The sequence below is a fragment of the Peromyscus eremicus genome, chromosome 6, assembly GCF_949786415.1.
Source record: "Peromyscus eremicus chromosome 6, PerEre_H2_v1, whole genome shotgun sequence".
Taxonomy (NCBI): domain Eukaryota; kingdom Metazoa; phylum Chordata; class Mammalia; order Rodentia; family Cricetidae; genus Peromyscus; species Peromyscus eremicus.
Window position 1 is genome coordinate 43,182,564 of NC_081421.1, and position 22,808 is coordinate 43,205,371.

The following is a 22,808-nucleotide window of genomic DNA, read 5'->3' on the forward strand; positions in this document are numbered from 1 at the left end:
GGAAAAGATATTCCAAGCAAATGGACCAGATGTCAAACAAAAACTAATTAGAAGAAACAGGAAAAGACACTATGTAATCATCAAAGGGAAAATCCATCAAGAAGAAATTATAATTCTTGACGTCTATTCAACAAATGCAAGAGCACCCATGTTCCTAAAAGAAACACTATTACAGCTTGAGTCACATATGAACACTCACACTCTGATAACCGGAGACTTCAATACCCTACTCTCACCAATAGACAGGTAACTGACATTACAAACCAAATGGACATATAACCATATAACCAAATAACAGATATTTACAGAATATTTCACCCAAACACAAAAGAGTATACCTTCTTCTCTGCATATCATAAAATTTTCTCCAAAATTGGCCACATACTCAGGCACAAAGCAAGTCTCAACAGACAAGAAAATTGAAGCAACACCCCACATCTTATTTGACCACCACAGACTAAAACTGGATATCGACAGTAGGAACAGAAGAAAGTTTACAAACTCATGGAAACTGGACAACTCTCTCATGAATGAAAAATGAGTCAAGAAAGAAATTAAGAAAGAAACTAAAGACTTTCTAGAATTCAATGAAAACACGATGTATCCAAACTTATGGGGCAGAAGGAAGCTAGTTCTAAAAGGAAAGTTCATAGTACTCAGTGACTACATTAAAAAAACTGTAGAGATCTCATACTAGTAACTTAACTGCACACCTGAAATCTCTTGAACAAAAAGAAGAAATCACACCCAAAAGGTGTAGACAGCAAGAAATAATCAAAGTCGGGGATGAAATAAGATAGAAATGAAATAAGATGAGTAAGATAGTAAACAAACAAACAAGACTCAATAACACCAAGGATTGGTTCTTTGAAAAAATCAAAAAGATTGACAGAACCTTATGCAAACTAGCTAAAAGGCAGAGAGAGAAGATCCAAATTAACAAAATTATAGATAATAAGGGGGACATAACAACAGACATTGAGGATGTTCAGAGAATCATAAGGACATACTTTGTAAACCTGTATTCAACCAACATGGAAAATCTAAAAGAAATGGATAATTTTCTCAATGCATACCACATACCAAAGTTAAATCAAGATCAGACAAACAATTTTAATAGACCTATAACTCATGGTGAAATAGAAGCAGTCATTGAAAGTCTCCTAAGCAAATGAAAGCCTGGGGCCAGATGATGGCTTTAGTGCAGAATTCCACCAGATTTCAAAGAGGAATTTATACTAATACTCCTCAAATTATTCCACAAAATCAAAACAGATGGAATATTGGCCAACTCATTTTATGAGGACATTATTACCCTGATGCCCAAACCACACAAAGACCCAACAAAGAAAGAATTACAGACCAATTTCCCTTATTAACATAGATGCAAAGATTCTCAAAAAAAATTTGCAAACTGAATCTAAGAACACATCAAAAAGATCATCCACCATGATCAAGTGGGCTTCATTCCAGAGATGCTGGGATGGCTCAAAATACATAAATCAATAAATATTACCTACCATATAAACAAACTGAGAGAAAAAAGTCACACGATCATCTCATTAGATACAGAAAAGACCTGTGACAAAATCCAAAACCCTTCATGATAAAAATCCTTGAGAAATTAGTGATATAAGGGATATAATTCAACATAATAAAGGCAGTTTCAGAAAACCCACACCCAATATCAACTTAAATGAAGAGAAACTCAAACAATTCCACTAAAATCAGGAAGAAGACAAGGTTGTCTACTCTCTCCATACCTGTTCAATATAATACTTGAAGTCTTAGCTAGAGCAATAAGATAACTGAAGAGGATTGAGGGGATACAAATTGGAAAGGAAGAAGTCAAAGTATCTTTATTTGCAGGGTGTGATAATATGTATAATTGACCCTAAATACTCTACAGGGAAACTTCCAGCTGATAAACACTTTCAGCAAAATATCCAGATACAAAATTAACTCACAAAAACCAGTAGAGAAATTATATAGAAAATGTATTTAAACACAAGTGTATATAGAAAATATAACTATATACAAAAACATGTAGAAAAGAAACATAATACCTTAAACAAGAGTAGAAATATACATACAGTCTGTAGAACATCTGTCTAGGCCCTTTCTTGATTTAGAGTCTCCATTGAGAAGGCAGTATTATTCTAATAGGTCTGCCTTTATATGATAATTGGTCTTTTAACCTTGCAGCTTTTAATATCTTTTCTTTGTTCTATATATTTAGTGTTTTGATTATTATGTGATAAAGGGACTTCCTCTCCTGGTCCTGTCTATTCAGTGTTCTTTATGCTTCTTATATCTTGATAGGCACCTCCTTCTTTAGGTTAGGGAAATTTTTTTCTATCATTTTGCTGAAAATATTTTCTGTGCCTTTAACCTGTTTCTTCTCCATCTTCTATTTCTATTATTCTTAGTTTTCATCTTTTCTTTTTTTGTTTTTTTTGAGATAGAGTGTCTCTGTGTAGCCATGGCTGTTCCAGAACATGCTTTGTAGACCAGGCTGGCCTCACACTCACAGAGATCCGCCTGGCCCTGCTTCCTGAGTGCTGGGTTTAAAGGCATGTGCCTTCCTTGCCTGGCAGTTTTGGTCTTTTTGTAGTGTACCAGATTTCTTCGGTATTTTATGCCAGAAGTTTTTTTTTTTTCTTTTTTCCTTTTTAGATTTAGTGGTTTCTTTCACTGGTATATCCCCTTCTCCTGTCCTGTCTTCAAAGCCTAAGATTCTCTTCCATCTCTTGTATTCTGCTGGTGATACTTGCTTCTGATGTTCATTTTCAAGTTCCAAAGTTTTTCATATCTGGATTTCCCTCAGTTTGGGTTTTCTTTATTGATTCTATTTCTACTTTCAGGTCTTGGATGGTTTTATTCATTTTCTTCCACTGTTTGTGTTTTCATAGATTTCTTTAAGGGATTTTAAGGTCTGCGTCTTGTGTTTCATCTATGTTGCAGTTTTCAGGACCTACTGTGGTAGGGTTGCTGGGTTCTAGTGGAGACATACTGTCCTTGGTATTATTGATTGTGTTTTTATGCTGGCTTCTAGGCTTATAGATTTGGGAAGATTGTAATTCTAGATGCTAATATCTGGTCTTTGTTGAGTAGGTAATTTTTCCCTTTGGGTTCTTTCCCCCTCTCTGCTTCTTAGGAGGGTGTGATGGCTGAGGGTTGCCTTGTAGGGAATTCTGAGATCCTGCTAGGTTTGGCTACTGTGGGTTCTGGGTAAAATATGTTTCTAGGTATTGGGAGCTGACACTTAGTAATGGTGATGACTAGGGGATATAAAAGTGTCCACAAGAGAGGGGAAATCAGGGTGTTTCACCAGGAACTGCCCCCCTGGGAATGGAGGCAGAGAGTGAGGAGAGGCCAAAACAGTTAATCTACTGCAGAGCTGGGGATGAGACTGGGGATTGGATATGGAGGGAAGAAAGGGAGCAAAGATCTGGAGCTCACCTACCTGATTCACTGGTGTATTTGCTTCTCTGGCAGGCTTGGCTGGTGGGTTCCAGGGCGTTCCTGCTGGAGTTGGGGCCTGAGATAACAGGATGTGTTGGAAGGAAGATTGGAGGAGAAGATCTGAGTAATCCACTGGAGGTGGGGGCAGAGAGGAGAAGAGACCTCAGCAGGTGATCTGTTAGAGAGATGAGGATGAGACTCAGGGGTTGGGTTTGGAGGATAGAGAAAGAGGTGAAGATTTCCAGTTAGATCTACCTGTATCCCTGGCCAGGGTCCTTGTGGGTTCCTAGGGACTAGCTGGGGTTGGGGTCTGGGATAATGGGAAGAATAGAAAGAAGGAAGTTTGGAGGGGAAGATCTGTGTGACCCACGAGGTGGGGCTAGGAGGATGGGAAGGCTGCAGCAGGTGGTCTTCTATAGAGCTGGGGATGATAGGACTGGGGCAATGGATTTGGTGGAGATATGCAGTTAGCCTGTCTGCTCCCCTGGCCTGAGTCTTTAATGGACTTTTCTCATCTGGGCTGACAATGCTTTCTCCAGGAGCCTAAGAATGCCTAACAAAAACTCCAACACCAGACATGAGAAGTCTTCTTTGGTTGTTGGCCAGGGATGTCCAAGAGATTTCTAAAGCATACAGCCTAATGCTGGTGCCCTTGTTTGTCCCTAGAGGTGGAAGTTAAGTCCTTATCATTGAAGACACCACGTACATCAAAAACAGGGCCCAGAGAACCTGAGCTGTAACTGACCTGAATGTCTCCTCTCTGAAGACTAGCTTTCATGCTACCAGAAGGTACCATGCAAGCTTCCAACTGTTGGAGAGAGGCAACTAACAGTCCTACCCAGCTATGAACCACACCAATGACCAACATAGCATGATAACCCTAAGGGTGCAGAAGTGTCACACATACCTTGGAATTAAGACCCATTCAACAAGAGGGAAACCACGCTTAGTACCAGGAACCTAGCTAATTACTCAGTAATAGTGAAGTCATGGTTACTGAAGAAGAATCTACATCCACTCATTTACTAAACCAGGATAATCCCTAACAACAATCTAAACATTTGTCCTTATACACACAGATACGATTATTCTTCATCTTTCATCAAGGACTTTTCTTTGCAACAGACAGAGACCACTGCAGAAAGCCACAACCAGTCAAAATGCAGAGTTGTGGAGCCTAGTTCCAAAGGATGCATCTATAAAACACGCTCACACCTGAATCTCAGGGTACACTGAGGATAACGGGGCAGAAAGATTGTAAGAGCCAGAGGATGCAGAAGTTTGCTGTGAGATTGCGTCTCCTAGTAACATTAGAAGCTGCAACCATGAAGTCTCACCAACATGACTGCCAAAATGTGAGCTGAGCAAAGATGAAACTAATGGACATGTCCAAGTGGATGGGGGAAGCCCATGAGGCTTCAACTCTACACAAAGAACTATAGGCAACAGGAACGTGCGGATTGGGAGGAATAGTCTTCCTCAACGGAGAGCATACCAATTGGTTATCCAATACTAAATTGTCAGCCCTAAAAAACATACATACAGGTAACATTATATGGACTCAGAAGTTACATTTAGAAATACATATTATATATACATGCAATATCAGTCAATGAAACAGAAGCCATGAATTTGGAGGAGAGGAGGGAGGGGTATATGGGAGGGCTTGGAAGGAGGAAAGGGAAGGGAAAATATAATCTTAACCTCAAAAATTAAAAAAGTAAAAATCTATCCCTGGTTTTCTTCAGGGTTTTCATCGTGAAGGAATTTTGAATTTCTCTTTTTTGCATCTATTGAGATGACCATGTGATTTATGTATTTGAATCTATTAATGTGACTTAGTACATTTATGGGTTTGGATATGTTGAACTATCCTTGCATCCATAATAAAAACCACTTGGTCATGACGGATGAACATTTTGATGTATAGTGGATCCTTGTGTAAGGATCTTATTGAGAAGGTTTTCATGCATGTCCATTAAGGATTTTGGCCTACAGTTTTCTTTGTTTTTATTTTATCTGGATTATATCAGGCTTACATGGCCTTTGTGAGTTTGATAGCATTTCTTCCACCTTTATTTCATGGATGAGCTCAAGAAGTATTGCTGTTAGTTCTGTAAGGCACCATTATGATTGAGCAGTGATGAATACGTCTGTTCCACGGCATCTTTAAGATCCAAGATTGATGATGGCTGCTTCAATCTCATTGCTTATCATTTGTATATTTATTTAACTTATTTTTATTACTTAGTTTAATTTTGGCAAGTCATATGTATCTAGAAATTTATTCATTTCTTCTACATTTTCTAATTTATAGATTTTCAAAGTATGTCATGATGATTCTTTAACTTTCATAGATTTTCATTGACGTTTACTATAATATCTCACTTTTAGCCTTTAATTTTTAAAATTTATGTCTTCTCTTTATTCTTTCTTTTTTCTTCCCCTCTCTCTCTTCATCTCTTTTTGGTTAGTTTGGTTAAGAGTTCGTCAGTCTTGTTTAACTTTCCAAAGAACTAGCTCTTTGCTTATTTGATTTTTATTATTGTTATTTTTGTTTCTATTTTGTTGACTTCTGTCCTGATATTTATGATTTCTTTCTACCTGTGATTATGGATTTGTCTTGTTCTTGTTTCATTCTAAGACACCGAGGTATAGAATTGAGTTATTTGTTTGAGATTTCTTTTGTAGATGTAACGGTCTTATTAAATAAGAAACACAGAGCCAAATACAGAGTTAAAAACCCAAGAAGTCAGAGCAGTAGCTAAGAGCTGAGACTAAAACTATCTTTTTACCCTTTGCTTCCACTGCCATCCTTTCCCTCAGAAAAAGACCTACTTCCTGTGTATCTGTCTTTTTATTGACTTTCTGTTCTGCCTTCTTATTGGTTGTAAATTCAACCACATGACCTCCTTGTCACTACCTGTCTATACAGACCTCCAGGTCTTCTATGGTTGGTATTGAGATTAAAGGCGTGTGTCTCCATGAGGGTGGTGTACTTGAACACACAGAGATCTGCCTATCATGTGATCGGGATTAAGGGCGTGTGCTACCACTGCCAGACTTGTGCTATGGCTTGCTATTAGCTCTGAACCCCAGGCAACTTTATTTATTAACATACAAATAAAATCATATTTCAGCACAAATAAAATATCACCATAATCTTTAATTTGTTTCAACAATAAATCTTTTCTTTGAGAATGCCATGCATGTATATAATGCACTCTGCTTATTCTCTTCCCCAACCTCTGCAGCTTGCCTCCCACCCCTGGCAGCCCACCTTCTTCCTTACAAATATGTTTCCCACCTTCAAGACTTTATTTTTGTTCCACTGAGTTTAATGAGGGCTGTCTGACTGTAGGTTTGGAATTCTGCAGTGGAGCCTGGCATACTCACCAGTGGGTATACAATTGAATACTACTCCCAAAATATTATTTGCCAATATAGCAGCAGTAAGTGGTACGGCTCCATGCCCCACATCCCCGTCTCTACTCCTGCACTGTATCCACAGCCGACCATTGGCTGTCATAGTCTCCTGTAGGCTCAGTGCCAACAAGTGCAGCTGCTGTGAGTTGATGATTGCTATGACCCTGTAGTGCTCAGAAGACAGGATTTTGCAGCCCTTGTCCCCATGCTTTGTGAATACAGGGCTGAGTTTATTGCAGTAAGACACTTTACATTTCCAAACTCACAAATGCCTATTCAGTTTCCCTAGAAAAGTGTTCTCAAGAGAGTTACAGCAGGAAAGATAAATACACACTTGGGACAACTTCTGATGTTGCAAAACTGAGGCCTTTAATTAAGATCAAGCCTGGAAAGCTGTCCAGCATCATCATTCTCCAAGAGGCCTGCTGTGTTTGGTCCAGCCGACCCAGGCCTCCCGAGGAAGTCCCAGTGACATATCTCTGGCTGTTAGCAAGGCATGAAATAAAAATTGCAGAGAGCTTCCACTGCTGTAGAGGAGAGACATGTCTATAAAAAAGCTAACAGCTCTGTTGAGCAATGTACATCTGCGCATTGCACTGTATGTTTAAAGGAGTATGGAGAAAAGCATCTTCTGGTAAGTGTTAGCTCTCTCTCTGTGTGTATTTCATGTGATTAGGCTTTCTCATAGATATCAGTTTTTTGAATGGAGTCTAATGTACACAATTAATAAATAGCTAGCATGGCACATACAAATTTAGTAGCTATTCTGAAATGAAAGGACTATATATCTCAGCCAGGATTGGAACCTTGAGAATGCCCACATGGGTTGGCAGAATTTTGTTTGTTTGTTTTTCGAGACAGGGTTTCTCTGTGTAGTTTTGGTGCCTTTCCTGGATCTTGTTCTATAGACCAGGCTGGCCTTGAACTCACAGAGAGCTGCCTGGCTCTGCCTCCTGAGCGCTGGGATTAAAGGTGTGCGCCACCTCTGCCCGGCTGGTTGGCAGAATTTATCCTTAGTCGGTCATTAAGGAGCATCATAAATTGAAAGAAAGAGTAAGCCCTGGGGCTTATTGTACAAAACACACCCATGAATTTTTTTCAAAAGGACATGCTCACCACTATCCACATGGAAAAAAAATGATATCATTAATTATCAAGGAAATAGAAATTTAAAAGCATGTTCAGACAACTCTCATTCATTAGAACGCCCATTATCAAATAAATAAAACTACAAATAAATAAAAATATCAGTTGTCAGTGAGGAAGCAGAGAGATTTGAAAACTTGAGCAGTCATAAGCCAGAATGTAAAATATTGTAGCCATCTTGGAGTCCTTAGAATTTCAAAGAGAATAGCCATGTATTCTAGAAATCTTACCCTGCGCATATCAGTTGCCTTAGCTTTTCTGTAGAGATGTGAACAAATGGTTTTTACTCCAGATGGGACAATAACCATAGACCAAAGTAAGGATTCTTCTACCTAAATCCAAGTTGATGCGTCAGTGAGTTTATTAGCATGGCTGATGGTTACCTACAAGAATGTGGGCGACCTGTGAATAGCTGCATGCAGCCAAGTCCCACACAACATGGACGAAAGCTACAGAAGCTGAATCATCAGGCTCCACTTTTAGTTAACCTTTCACCCTATACCCTCTAGCATCTTGTAGGCTTCCTTGTAATTGGGGCAGGGTGGGTATGTGGAAATAATGCCTAGATCCCCAGGCAAGGGCTCTGTGACCTTCTACCTTCCTTTATAGGAAGTGTCTATAGTTTCTTTACTATCATCACGGACCTATTTATCATTGCACTGTCCTGTTTACTTGGTTGTCATGGCTACCAGGTCAAGGTAGTTTCTCCTCCAAGATGGTGATGGTATGATATTATGCCCATAAGAAAAAGTCATACGACTTCACCCCGCATCCATCCCCCAAAAGTTTACTGTTTAACTGTGTGCGGCACATTTTATTACACATATTGGCAGTGTGTAGCACATCTTGCATTTCATATAACCCTTGATTTCATCAAAGTATCATGCCAAGTGATTGTCCCCCACCATCTGAATTTGTGCAAATATTCTCTGTAATGTTTTGCAAAGACCACATCATCTAACAGCACATTTTCCAGAATGTGTCCCTACTTGTCATGGCTGAACATACATAGTGATATTACTCTTGATATGTGACCATCAAAAAAAATTCACATCTGAGACTCTGCTTCCTTATTTGTAAAACATCACAGTCAATTTCTTCAGTTAAGCCGGTGGAAAAAAAATCTGTTTCTTGAGATGTGCTGATAGAGGCTCTACTTCTCAGAGTACACTGTGTTCCTTTTCCTTGCGGCTTCAAGATGGTAATTCTAGTGCCCAGAAGAACCTGCTTTGAGATGTATGTTAAACTGTCAATAAAATGTCACCTGTGGAGAGTATGGCTAAAGTACAGGAAGGAGCCGCAGACCAGTGAAGGCCTCAGCTTTGGGAATATCCACCCCTAGTAGCTAAGTCCTCCCAGGGGCAAGAGAGGCTTGCCTGCATGTGCCAGCCTCTTGCCATGGTCTAGGGACACAAAGGCCATTTGGTAAAGGGAAGTGATGCATCTTCCTGACCAAGTTCCTGCCAGGGGAAGTGTTCATAACTCAGCCCTGAGCCTTTCTGTGAGCTCGGCCAAGTCTGTCAGGCAGGTAACAAATACCTCGAAGGAAGCAATGTCAGCCCAGCCTGGTGACTCTGAACACTGCTTCCTTAATTACTTTGCCTCGTGACAAAAGCCATTTATCAGGCTTGAAATAAAGTGGTTTTAAAGTCAGAAATTTATTTGGCAGCCAGTCAGAGACTGTAATTTTGGAGGCATTGGCTTAAACATAAACTAAGATGGAAACAAATTGAAGAGCCAGCCAGCACTGCGGATGCACAAGGGCACTGTTGGTTTTCCTTGTTTTTGTTTCTCTGACTTTCTCACCACATCTTTCCACTGTGTTCCTAGTAAGTTCTAAATAGAATTCTACCCTGGAAAAAAAAAAGAAAAAAAAAAGAAAAAAAAAAAAGAATTCTACCCTGGACCTCAAAAGAAGATTCATTAAGTTTTAATTTTTTATTTTTATTTATTTATTTTTTTTACTCATCAAGTATTTCTTACACAAATAATTTCAGTGAGGAGAAGGTTGAGGGAGTCCTGGAACAGCTGATTCATGTATTCAACAAATGTTTATTGAGTACCTACTATGCGCCAGATTTTGACCTAGGGAGTAAGGAAGTGTAGTCGTGAGCTGGCAGAAAGATCTCTACTTTCTGGAGTGCACATGTGTGTAGGAGGAAAGTATAGACTTAGATGAGCAGGCATGGGCAGTGGTAAGGGAGAGTTGAGGGTGTTCTAGTTAGCTCCTCCACTCCTTGACAAAACACTGTCCAAGAGCAGCTTGAGAAGGAAAGGATTTATTATATCTTACAGTTTGCAGTCCATCATCATCATCATCATCTTCCTCCTCCTCCTCCTCCTCTTCTTTACTTCATCATCATCATCATAGAGGGAAGGTACTCTGGGATGTGGACTATTTCCCACACGGAGATCCCTTAAGTTTGTGCTGGATGTTATTGAAAAGGGTTCCACTGTCAGATAAACACACTGGTGTCATGGGGTTAAGTACCAACTTAATGACCACAGTTAAATGAAAAACCAAATCCATTTTCCTTTATTTCAACTCAGTTTCCAAACATCTTTTAGCATGGCTGCTTCACAGATAACAATTCTCGGAATGCATTTCGAGCCCCGGAAGGTCCTGAGCAGAGTCCTCTGCACACACTCGGTTTTTCTGTCCTGCTTCTGTATTTCCAAGCCCCCGTTTGTTGTAGCAGGGAAGTCTACAGTTGTTTTGAGTTAGATATACCTGCTGGACCTACTTGGCTACATTCTTGAAGCCACACACTGAAGTATGTTTCACCCTCCTAACTCTGGAAATTGTCCTTCTAAAGTTCCACACCCGGCTGCAGTTGGAGCAGTGTGGCTTTCAGCGGGGACATAGAGATCTACGTAGAAGATTGAAATTGCTCTGCATAGGGAGGTGAGAGACTTGAGTCAAGGCACATTCGTTCTCTTGCTTGGCTTCCCTTGTGACTTTAACAGGACACTGTCACACTCTCTGTTCTCTTCTTAGTTTCTCTGTTAAAGATTCACAACCAGTGTATGTGTCACAGAGCGTACGCCTTAAACCCCAGGCCTGTGTCCCTGACTCCCCCCAGTCCAGCCCCAGCACCACAGGTTACTGTGATCCACACAGATCTCCTCTGAGCACCATGCCTTCCTTCCACAGAGGTGAGAGTGATTCACACTTACAAGGTAGAATTCATCAAAGGAAGATTATTAACAGGTGGCCAAGAACTGAGGCATATAGACAAGGCTGAGTGAGTGAGTGTTGCTCAGTACCAGTACTGCTGATGGGAGGGGACTGTGTAGTGCCAGGATTCTCAAATCCACTTAGAAAAAGATACTATACATAAGAGGACGCAGGACAAGAAAACCAAACAAGCACGAGTCTGAGTGTCAGATCTGCCCGCCAACCAGAGTAGACAGGTCACCTTAAGTCTGCAATCTGTGATGGATTTCTCCAGCTCTTTTCCAGACTCAGTTCCCTCCTCTGTGACACTGCCTCTCTGGATCTCTGTGATGATAAAGACTTCCTAAGGGTATTTGTGGACATGTCTGAAGGGTCTTGCACATGGCAAGAACTTGGGGACGGCAGCAGTGAAAGGTTGTGACGGGTAGGAAGCAGGATCAGTCGTCGTTCCGTAGAGGAACCTTGGCCAGTATGTCATGGTTAGTGGGAGAGCAGAGATCTCTTGCACGGTCTCACTGTAGTACTCCGTGGAGCACATTTCTCTTCAGTCACTCACTAATAAGATTCTCTTATTTTCTTTTTGATTTTTAAATTCTCTCTCCCCCTCCCTCTCTCCCTCCATTCCTCTCTCTTTCTCTCTTCCTCGTGTGTGTGTGTGTGTGTGTGTGTGTGTGTGTGTGTGTGTGTGTGTGTAGCATTCCTGTGCATGTAGTAGTACATATACTATGGAGCCCACATGGAGGACATGAGGACTATCTCAGGTGTCAGTCCTCACCTTCTTTGTTTGAGACAAGGTCTCTTTTGTTGTTGTTGTTGTTTTCGTAATCCTCTGTGTATGCCAGGCTAGCTGCGCCGTGATATGATGCTGTGGGACGGTCTGTATGTCAAATTGCTCTGATTGGTCAATAACTAAAACACTGATTGGCCAGTGGCCAGGCAGGAAGTATAGGCAGGAAAACAGAGAGGAGAACAGAGAAAACAGGAAGGCGGAGGGAGACACTGCCAGCCGCCATGATGACAAACAGCATGTGAAGATGCCGGTAAGCCACGAGCCACGTGGCAAGCTATAGATTTATAGAAATGGATTAATTTAAGCTGTAAGAACAGTTAGCAAGAAGCCTGCCACGGCCATACAGTTTGTAACTAATATAAGTCTCTGTACTTACTTGGTTGGGTCTGAGCAGCTATGGGACTGGCGGGTGACAGATTTGTCCTGACTGTGGGCCAGGCAGGAAAACTCTAGCTACAATACGATCTTCCAGGAATTCTCCTGTCTCCACCTAGTATACCCATGTGGATGCACTGTTTTCACAGACAATCATGGTAGAGTGTCTGGCTTTTATTTGGGTTCCGGGGCTTTGAACTCATCCTCATACTTGCACAGCAAGCAATTTTACCCATTGAGCTGTCTCTACAGTCCAGAATTTCTGAAGGAATAATCCTGTTTCTGATGTTTGAATTACTTTCTGCAAATTTGGACTTTTCTTTGAGACAAAGGATGAATGTTCAGATTTCAGTGCATGGGAAATGCTTGATATGACTTCAAAGCACAAAGCTGAGAAACATTACCTTCTAAGAAGGCCACCTTACACATTGCCAACTGGTACAGTTCACAGATATGAGTGGGGGGGCAGGGTATGTCTTAAGCCTTGAAGAAGGCGAAATGTCCATGGGCCATGGGCCATCATGCTGAGAAATCACTACAGCTGTTGGACTGTTTGGAGCTTGGCTGAATATTTCAAGAGGCCACCAAAAGTGACTCATGTAACTAGCAACAGGGTAGGAGGGACAAGAAACACAAGAGCCCCAGTCATATGCCAGAGGTAGTAACTTCCATCCTCAAGAGAGTAACATTCTACCCAGTGTCTAGACTTCTTCCCAGACTAGCCCACACCAGTCTCGTTAGACTGAAAAGCATATCAACTGGAAACTCTAGAACTATTAGGGTCACTAGGATGTCTATGAGCTAGTCTGCGTACCTACTCAGTGATATCACAATGTGAGGTTTCACTAATTATTCCATTATCAAATATAAAGGCACAACAGGAAAAGGGGGAACTCCTTTCCTTCATTCTGTCCCCAAATGAAGCCACTTAGTTTTCTGCTGTCACAGTTTCTTACATAGCTTCTTGGTATTTTCAATGTTTGTAAGAGGGTCATAAATACAAAGTTCACAGGCATCACTCCGAAGGTCACCTTTGAAGTGACACTGAGGTAGGACAATAAGCAATCTGTGTAGCTATCTACACAGAGGGGCGAGGAAGTTCCAAGAAAGGGGAACACCGATGACAAGTCCAGGGATGAGAGTGTGGCGGAAGGGGCTGAGGAGCAGCAAAGAGAACTCACGCATGAGTGGAAGGAAGCCACTGGAAGATTCTATTTAACAATAGGGAGAATCTTTAGGAGGTTGTTACCTAACAATCAGTTGAAGGATGATGGGATTGTGAATGTGGATGCTAGTGAAGTAGAGAAGAAGTTGGATCCCAGATCTATTTCAAAAACAGAAATAATTAACGCAATTTATTGTTGAAATGTTTGTGGAGTATAAGAAAATGAGAAGAATGTAGGACAGTGACTGAAACCTGCTTGACATGCTTTCGAAATTGTGATGGGGTCAGTATTCAAAGTCCAGCATGATGGTTTGTAGGATCTGGGCCTCTCCTTCCATGTCCTGCAACTTTCTGGACACTGTGAAACCAGCCATGACATTGTGATATGCTAAAACTCTGTGCTCTAAGGTGAAGGGCACAAGATTAGAATATAATATTCCACTAAATTATACCTAAAATTACCTCTTTGTGGATTTTTTCACTAGCCATCCACCCCTTGTGTTTGTTAGGCAAGTTCTGTACCACCGAGCTATGGCCTCAGCTCTATCTAAATTGCCCATTTTCCATATTTATAGGATGCTTAGTAGAGCCGAGGTGTTTCATTCTGAGAATTCTGGACTCATTGGTTGGGGTAGCTTCACTAGTTCATTATTCTAGAAAGTTCCGTAACTCTGCTTTTGGCAACCACACTGTGCAATGCGTCTCATTGTGTGCCACCCATCGATCACTTTCTGTGTCTTTTAATGAAAACACAGTGAAGATGAATGTGCTATTTATAATTTTCTTCCTGGAGTCATTTCAATTAAAAGTTAATTAAGTGTCTTTGCATCATAATTTTAAAGTATTCTTTCTGTAATAGCGAGACAATGTGAGAGCTGTAAATCCCTGAGTCTAAAATAAACTTCTGCAAATGCCTTTTGAAAAGCCACAGTTTGTACTGACAGCATTGCTTAAACACAATTAATGCTTTCACAACTTTATTAATTATATTAATATAGTACTGGAGAGATGAGCTTGGGATTAATGATGGTTCAATGAAGGTATTCTTCAAGTATTGAATTCTAGGGGTTTGGACATCTAGTGTGGGATTCCCTAACCTGGGGCTAGTGGTTCTCCCATTTGGGGGCTGTAATAGTTGCAATGTGAATGAATGTCCCTTCAAGACATGATAGGTTGAAAGTTTAGTCCCAGCCCACAGTGCTGTTGGACGGCCTTTAGATAGTTGGGATGTTAGATCACTGGAGGCCTTCCTTTAAAGAGAACACTGAGATGCATGTTTGCCTCCCTCCTGCTTCTTTCTCTCTTGCTCTTCTTCTCCCTTTCCCTCCCCCTGTCCTGGCCACCATGAGCTGAACAGACTTCCTCCACCATCACATATTTCCACCATGATATGCCATGCATGCCCAAAGCAATAGGACTAAGTAACCCTGGCTGATATTTCTGAAATCATAAGCCAAACTAACCCTCTCCTTACATCTTGATTGTGCTTGTCACAGTGACAAACATTGACTGCTGGCTGACCCAGGGATGTTGGGAAAAACCTGAAAGGCTAATGAAAATCCCAGGAGACTCAGCTTATTGATGGACAAGGCCAGACTCAGTGTTTGCATTAAATCCCAAGGTGAGTCTGAATAACACCAAAGTGTAAAAGCCACATTCCCCTCCTCTGTGTGTGAGTATGCGCATACATGTATGTGTGCGTGTGTGTGCACAAGTGTGCGTGCTCATGTATGTGTGTGTGTGCTCGTATATGTTGTGCCTGTGTATATGCATGTTCATGTGTGTGTATATGTATGGCAGCTCAAGGCTGATATTGGAATCTTCCACCTTAGTCTTTTGAGACAGTATCTTGAAATCAAACCTGGAGCTTACTGATACAGCTGGTCTCCCTAGTCAGTCAGCTTGCTCTGGGGACTCCTTGTCTGTCTTTTAAGGCTAGAATTATATATGGGCTGTCTTGCCCATGCAGCAAGGCATTTATGTAGATTTGGGAGATCAGACCTCTGAACTCCAGTGTTCGTTCGTTCTCTCTCTCTCTCTCTTTCTATCTTTCTCTTATCTATCTTTCTTCTTCTTTTTTTTCTTTCTCAAGACAGGGTTTCTCTGTGGAGCCACAAGCCCTGCATGCCCTGGAACCTCTGTGTAGATAGACCAGGCTGGCCTCAAACTCAGAGGTCTGCCTGCCTCTGTCTCTGAGTGCTGGAATTAAAGGCGTGTGCCACCACACCCAGCTTGATGTTCTTGATTACTTGGTGAATGCTTTAACCTTAGAGGCATTTCCTCAGCCTGAGAACCATTTCTTAAGAGCATCAAACTCCTTTATTCTTTTAGGTCAGTAATTTTTGGATTCTGGCCATGATATACCAGAAGTCCGAGTCTGTGGTATGCAAGGAAACTGGTCCATTTGGTGTGATGTCCAAGTTCCATGCTATGGGTGAGGCATTGGCTTGTGGGTAAGCAATCTTCACATTTTCTTCCAAATATAGCCTCTGCTGTAGAAGACTCCAAGTCTATTTTACTGCCTAATACAACCTCTCTCAGATAGCTCTAAGTGCAGAGGGAGGCTTCTGGTCCAACTCAACATTGAGAATGGAGTCTTCTTCTCTAATCCAAGATGCCTTTGCTACAGTCTCTGTTGTGGAAGACATTTCCTGCAGGGTTGGGGTGTTTTACTTCTACATTCCACTTCAGGAGAGAAAGACAGTCTTGCACTTCTTGATAATGGACTTAATGAGAGACAAGTACTGTTCTAAGAACTCTCTGGGCAATTTCTTAATTATTCAAAATCCAGGGGAGGATTTAGCTTTATTCTCCTTCCCATTTTATGAAAGGAATAGAGGTACCGATAACTTGCTGAGGCCACCCTGGCTTCGATTCAAGCTAAGATTCAAATTGAGGATATTTGGCCAAAGAGCTTGTAACGTTGAACTCCCATTATGGTCTACTGTTTCCCAGGCTAGCTGGCTTTCTGGGTGCCCTTCTCTTTTTTCATTATGTTGGCCTCTGAATTTTAATAAACAATGGTGGTACTGAAAGATGGTCCTAGAAGGGCAGCCGTGCAGACTGCTGAGTGGTCTGATGTTAGAGAGAGAACAGGACCTTCTGGGAGCTCTCCCTGCTTGAGCAAGAAGGGCCTGGGTGGGACGGAGCATGCAGGGTGACATACAGTAGAGGTTCAGTGGTCTGGCTAACCCTGCCTTACAGACACCCATCCTGATAGGGCAGTGCTCATAGCATCCTCGTTATTGAGTTGTTTGAATGTTGGTTACTATATGCTACTTCCATTGAAGCCAAGGCTGATAGGATGACAGGTCCCTGAGTCATTATGAACCTTCTAGGTCGGAGGAATGAGAGGGCCAATTGTCCGTGAGGCTGCCAGCAGCTGCTAAGTAGACAGCTGATGGCCATTGACCAGCCTTTAAGCTGTGGAATAAGGGGAAACACTGAATTAAATAAGAGCTATGATACAGGGAGGATTTCTCAACCTGACCCAAACGGGTTCCACTAAAGAGAAAAATATAGCTAGCTCCAGTGTTAAGAAGTTAGTTGTATTGTTATTGTTCATACAAAGAAACTATTAATCCTTCATGTCTTTATTAACTATAAAATTACAATGTACCAAGAAAGTAGGAACAAAATTACCAGAGCAATAAAGTTCTACATTGTATCACCAGTTAAATGTGAGGGGTGATAATATTTTTATGGAAATTACCACAACTCATAAACATCTATGGCACTGACACTGCATGTTCTTTGGGTGTGGCCAGCATCACTTGGGTCTTATGGGATGACTCAGGTCTCCTGTGCTGTCTTTAAAGCCATTGAAAAGATCTCTGCTTATGCAAGGCCTTAAGGATTTATAAGTCTCCCTTGGGTGCAAAGACATTTCTTTTTTTATATTTTTTGAGCTAGGATTTCTCTGTGTAACAGTCCTAGCTGTCCTGGAACTTGATTTGTAGACCAGGCTGGCCTTGAACTCACAGAGATCCTCCTCCCTCTGCCTCCCAAGTACTGGGATGAAAGGCGTGTGCCACCACTGACTGGCAAAGAGAACTTTTTAGTTAAGAGACTTTAAAAAAATTGTGTGTGTGTGCGTGTGTGCGTGTGTGCGTGTGTGCGTGTGTGCGTGTGTGCGTGTGTGCGTGTGTGTGTGTGTGTGTGTGTGTGTGTGTGTGTGTGTGTAAGTTAGCCCTTGATGAAGATATTCAGGAAGAAAATACTCTATTCCCAGGGAGTTGTGCCAGTACTGCTCATCCCCCACCCTGCCCTCCTGGGTCCTGGGTGCCCACTGCGCTCTCTCTTCTCTACCCATTAGTGCATGGCTTAGGGTGCTCTTCCTTCTGCTCTCCCCGGGACTCCACTGTGGCCAGTTCCTCATCTCCCTTGGCCTGTGACTACCAGGGCTCCCGCTTCAGCTTCTGCTGTTCCTGGCCCTGCAGTGACTTTGGATTCTCCTGTGTCTCTCAGACACGTTCTTCTCTGGACTAGGGTGATGGCTTTCCGATTTCTGTCGCAACCAGAATCGACCCATTTGCGGTTCTCCCCAGAATGCTCTTGTTTCGGAAGCCTTGATTTTCCTTGGCTTCCCCCATCACTGGGAATGCTAGCGCTCTTCGTGACGTGTCCTCTTGGACATGTCCTCTTTAGAGTCACTGCTTTAGGGTCTGAACATTTGTTTTCTTCTTTTCCTTCCTCTTCTCCTTCTTTTCTTGCTGTCCTTCTCTTTGCTGCTTTCTGAAGTTTTAGAAGAAGAGAAGGGGGAAGTTTTTCTTTTTGTGTGTGTTTACTTTCACTCTTCTGTTACTTTTTCTTTCTCTTTCTCTTTTCTTCCTTTTTCTCATTCCTCCTTTTCTTTCCAAGTCTATCCTGTTTCCTGAGAAACTTTTGTTGGTTCATCAGTGACTTTTGAGAATTCAACTTCAGCAGAGAGGGCCTGAGAAGAGGTCTATGTCTCCTGTCACCACTAAGGGTCATGCAGAGGCCTGTAGTCTGGGCTACCATCTGGGACCATGTCAGTGTCTGGGGGCCATGCTGCCATGGGGGCAATGCCAATCTGAGTGGTCTGTGTTCCCACCTGGGATGTAGGGACATTTGAACCTGGGCTGCTGCCAAGGACCACGTCTGGGTTCATGGTCCTACCACAGCCAGGGTCTGTGGTGTTGATGTCCAATGGCTCTTGTTGCCACCAAAGGCCATATAGATGCCTGGAGTCTAGGATGTAGCCTGTGACCATGTTGGTGTCTGAGGGCTATGCTACCACTGGACCATGTCAACCTGAGTGGCCAGCACTGTGACCTGGGGCCATGGTGTCATCCAGGCCAAGGCTGCTGTCAAGGGCCATGTCTGGGTCTGTGGCCCTACCACAGCCAACGTCTGTGTTGATGTCCATGGCTCCTTGTACCATCCAGGGTCATGTCAATGCTGGATCAGGGCTGCCACCTGGGGACATGTTGGTGTCCAAGGAACATATTGCCATGGGGGCTGTGCCAAACCTGGTGGACTACACTGCCACCTGAGGCCATGGTGACATCCAAGCCCAGGCTGCTTCCTAGGACCATGTCTGGATCTGTGGTCCTACCACAGCTGAGGTCTATATTGATGTCCATGGCCCATATTGCTACCAAAGTCCACAGAGAAGCCAGAGATCTAGTCACAACCTGTGGCCATGTGGGTATCTGAGGACTGTGCCACCACCAGGGCCAAACTGATCTGAATGGCCTGTGCCACGGTGGCCATCTGGGCCAGGGCTACTACTGAGGGCCACGTCTGGGTCTGTGGCCCTACTATAGCTAGGGTCTGATTTGATGTTTGTGGCTCCTGTTGCCACCAAAGGCCATGCAGATACCCAGGGTCTGGTCAGCCACCTGAGCCCAAGTTGGGCCATGTCACTGCAGGGGCCATATTGATTGGGGGGAGGAGGACTGTGCCACCACCTGGGGCCATAGAGATGTCCAAGCCCATGTCTGGGTCTGTAGTCCTGCAGCAACTGGGATCTGGGGTGATGTCCAAGGCTTCTGTTACCACCAAGGGCTCTGTGGATGACTAGGGTCTGGTCAGCCATCTGAGACCATGTTGGTGTCTGGGGGCCATGCAACTGCTGGGGCCATACTGATCTGGGTGGCCTGTGCTGCCACAGGGGCTAAGGCAAAGTCCAGGCCTGAGCTGCTGCTGAGGGCCATGTCTGGGTCATGGTCCTATTGCAGCTGGGATCTGTGCTAATGTCCATGTTCTGGGTTACCACAAGGTATCATAGAAACCATGTGTGTTGAAAATGGAAAACTATGCTGAGCTGACCTTCACCCCCATCCACCATATGGTAGCATGGGGGCATGGGTGAGGGAAAGAGGTCCTCTCCCTGTACCCCTTGCTACCTGTGGCAGGGGAGGGAGCTGGCCCCAGGATCACGAGAGTGAGAGAACTAGCCCTGGCCCTCACCAGCTGCAGCATACAGAAGAGTAGACCCTGTAACCTGCCAGGGCACCACAGTAGAGCTAACCCTGTTGTCAGGGGTGCAGGTGAGCCAGCCTTGAGGGTGTGAGAATCTGAGAGCTGACCCCGCCCCTCCCCCCCATATGCCCCCTATAGCAATCGGGAGAGAGGGCCCTGCCCCTTACCTGGGGAATCAGTAGAGCTGTTCCTGGTGGTATGAGCATGAGTGAGCCTGATCAAGGGGCCTGAGAGTAGGAGAACAGGCTGCATTGGATGGGCTGGCCAACGCAGTGCTGAAGAGTGTGCCAAAGTGGGGGTGGGGGTGACTCATGGGGAAAGCTGGCAGGCTGACACCCAGGTCCAGGACCGGGGCTGTGAGTTGGCCCACCCCAACATCTACCTCATCTGTGAACTGTTAGAGCATGAGAAGGGGACGAACCTATAGATCCCAAACTGCAGGATCTCCAGGACACAGGATAACAGCACAAATCTTGGTGGGGAGGGGGAGCCCAGTGAGAGCCCATTGTGGATGGTGTGACAGAGGACAGAGGCCTCGAACTAGACCCATGACTCATGGCAATGAACACTTGCAAATGAGGATGAAAGGACTAAAGGGTGACATGTGTGTGGGACTCACCTGTGAGACTCACCTGTGGGACTCACTAGGCCACCGCACAGCTTCCACAGCGAGATTCTCCTCCTCCTCCTCCTCCTCCTCCTCCTCCTCCTCCTCCTCCTCCTCTTCCTTTTTCCTTGTTCTTTTTTGTTTGGTTTGGTTTTAAATTTTTGTTTTAAATTTTATTTTGCTTTGCAGGGAGGTTGCAAGGGCAGAGGGTAGATGTGGGGGTGGGGTTAGGGATGGGGAGTGGGGGGGAGATAGCCGAGACTGGGATGCATGATGTGAAAACCACAGAGAATCAGGAAAAGTTAATAGTAATAAAAAAGAATTCAACTTCCATGTCTTCTTCACCGTCACTTGTAACATAGTCCTGCGGTGAATTCATCTGCAGTCAAGTTTCTCCCTGGTACACTTCGTTTCAACGCAAACCCAATGCTTCTCATGTCTGCTGTCAGCTCTGAGAGGTGCTTCGGCAGCCCTGAGCTGTCTGTCGGAACTGAACTTGCATTGATTCCAGAAGACAAAACAAGGGGCGCTCTCATCTGTGTTCACATGACCCCACTTGAGACCTTTGATACACCTTACATTGTAAACCTGAACACCAAAGGGCTGATTTCTGATGTTCATGTCGTCTTTGGCGTATTTTTCTCTCGGGGTGCCTTTCTGCCATTCAAATTTGTATTCTGTCTTTCCTTTTGTTTCTTCTTTTTAACTCTTGGTGGGGCCTCCTACGTGACGTTCAGGACATTCTTTACCTGTTCATCTCCCATAAGCAGTAGTGTCAAAGGCTTGCTCTGTTATTATGGCGGGAGTGTGGTGGCAGGCAGGTATGGTGCTAGAGAAGTAGCTGAGAGCTACATCCTGATTCCTAGGCAGAAGGCAAAGTTATTTCTGATGAGGTAGACCAACCAACCTCTGAATGACTCCTTGGTACCAAAGAGGCCACAGCATAAACTTAGATACTAAGTTGGTTTGGCAGTTCTTGGTTACAAGGGGGTTGATAACACATACAATAAAGAATATGGTAGCTTTATGCTATTCTAGCTGGCCTTGAACTGACTGTGTGGCCCGGGTGGACCTCTAATTTGCAACTCTTCTGACTCACCTTCTTGAGTACTGGGATTACAGGTGTGGACCACCACAGCTGGCTTATTCTGATTGTTTAGATAGATGTGGGTAACATAAGCTCCCATGAGGGAAGAACCTTGATTTTTCCTACATTCTTGGTGTTGAGAATAGTGCCTAGAACAGCTCTGTCTAGTAGAAATACAACAAAGTCTATAAATATGAGCATCATACATAATTTTAAAGTTTCTGGCAGCCACTTCCAAAGAAATAAGAAAAAACAGGTGGAATTAACTTAATAATGTGTCTTTTTTGACTCAATTTGCTCCCCAAATTATCATTTTAACATGTAACAATATAAAATTATTGATTTTATATTTTGTGATAAATCTTTAAAATTTTATATGTATTTTGGCTTCAGAAGACATTCCAGTTAAGACTGACCACACTGTTAGTGTTCTTGTGGCTAGTGGCAGCTGCTTCGGAGAGCATAGTTACAGAAGATAATAAATACTCAGTAGATGTTAGGAAGAAGAAAGCCGTGCAGATGAATAAAAGAACTTCCAGGCCCTCAGGCCTTCAAGATGCTGCCTTCGGAGGTTCTGGTGTTCATTCCCACTTAACAGTAGAAGAGAAGCAAAGAAGGCACTCCTCCTCCCAGGGCTCCTGGCTCCTCCTACCTGGTCTCTATGCCCTGCCTTGCTCCTCTGTAACCACACTCCCCAGGACACACAATGTGCATATCCCTAAAGTGCAAAGCTTGCATTGACTCCATCCTTTGTTTGTGTCTTCCCTTCAACACTGAGATAAAGTCCAAATCCTCCACCATAGACTGCATGTTAACCTTGACTGTGGCTACCCCATTTGTCCAGTGAGCATCCTCTCCTCTTCTCCCTGCCCGCTCTGTCCAGCTGCACTTGGCTCTCTCTGTGCACAAGGGGATGGACTTCCTCTTTGTGTTTCGGTCCAGTTTGTTCCTTATGCTTACATGTTCTTTCCCTCTGCCTTTCTTTCTTCATGCTCTGGTCACTCCTACCTGTCCATCAAGTACAGATTAAAATGTCACTTCTTCCAGGAAACTGTCCCTGACCTCATGGACTGTGTTGATTTCTGATCTTGCTGCTGTGCCCTACCTTTGAGATATTCCTCA

At 43.3% G+C, this 22,808-nt stretch overlaps 1 long non-coding RNA gene and 1 pseudogene across 2 annotated transcripts; one reads left to right on the forward strand and one right to left on the reverse strand.

Annotated features, from left to right (window-relative positions):
* Window positions 1-13,272: 13,272 nt before the first annotated feature.
* Window positions 13,273-15,992, forward strand: LOC131912427 (uncharacterized). 2 transcript variants are annotated; one of them, XR_009379628.1, is made up of 3 exons: window positions 13,273-13,429; window positions 15,042-15,166; window positions 15,877-15,992. It is a non-coding gene; the product is annotated as an uncharacterized LOC131912427 (long non-coding RNA). The 2 variants fall into 2 exon arrangements; XR_009379627.1 differs by lacking the exon at window positions 13,273-13,429 and adding an exon at window positions 13,585-13,828.
* A 1,964-nt stretch (window positions 15,993-17,956) lies between these two features.
* Window positions 17,957-22,150, reverse strand: LOC131913718 (corepressor interacting with RBPJ 1-like; annotated as a pseudogene).
* Window positions 22,151-22,808: the final 658 nt, after the last annotated feature.